The following is a 777-nucleotide window of genomic DNA, read 5'->3' as shown; positions in this document are numbered from 1 at the left end:
TTTTTTTTTTTTTTTTTTTTGGATAAGTATTCTTGAGTGGACTAAAAATAGCTTTTAATTGATTTCTAGTGCCGATGCTGCAAAACTGGAAATCTAAAAGATTTTATCCTTTTATTACAGTCTGAAGAAGAAAAAGAACAAGGGAGGGGAAATGCTTTTAACATTGTATCTGCCCCCTTTCCTGTGCCTTTTTTTTTTTTTTTTTTTTGAGATGGAGTCTTTGTCACCCGGGCTGGAGTGCAGTGGCGTGATCTCGGATCACTGCAACCTCCACCTCCCAGGTTCAAGCGATTTTCCTGCCTTCCTGTGCCTCAGGTTAACACAGCGCCTTAAGAGGCTAACACGGAAGGGCAAAGTAAGTCTCCATAAAACCCAGAGAAGACTCAATGAACTCCTCTCTGGATCCTGCCTGGAGTCACAGCTGGAAAACAAAAACAAAAAACAAAAACACATTTATCTGTTGGAATAAAGAAATTTAGAAGAAGCAGAAAAGGAAAAATGATTTGCAGATCTAGTTTCTCATTCTTCCAAAAGGAGGAATTTAAGCTTGAGGGAGGCTAATTTATTTCCTCTTTTTACTTTGGGTTTCATAACTCAACAAACTTCCCTGAGGCCCCAGGTGAGAACAGTGAGCTAGCTATGAAGGCAGAAATAACTAACTAAAGATCTTAGGTGGTTAATATTAACGTCCTTTGCTTTTGTGAATAAACCATATCACCTGGAATTAATAGGCGAAATGCAGAGAACTATTAACTAAACCAGGGATTGGCAACCTTT

The 777-nt window shown here is 38.6% G+C and overlaps 1 non-coding gene across 1 annotated transcript; it reads left to right on the top strand.

Moving 5' to 3' along the window:
* Positions 1-306: 306 nt before the first annotated feature.
* LOC111532442 lies at positions 307-423 on the top strand. The gene has a single exon (XR_002728550.1). It is a non-coding gene; the product is annotated as a small nucleolar RNA SNORA26 (small nucleolar RNA).
* The last annotated feature ends 354 nt before the right edge of the window (positions 424-777 follow it).

This window comes from Piliocolobus tephrosceles, chromosome 15 (genome assembly GCF_002776525.5).
Source record: "Piliocolobus tephrosceles isolate RC106 chromosome 15, ASM277652v3, whole genome shotgun sequence".
Taxonomy (NCBI): domain Eukaryota; kingdom Metazoa; phylum Chordata; class Mammalia; order Primates; family Cercopithecidae; genus Piliocolobus; species Piliocolobus tephrosceles.
The sequence above is the reverse complement of the archived record's forward strand: the minus strand, read 5'-3'. Positions and strand labels throughout refer to the sequence as shown.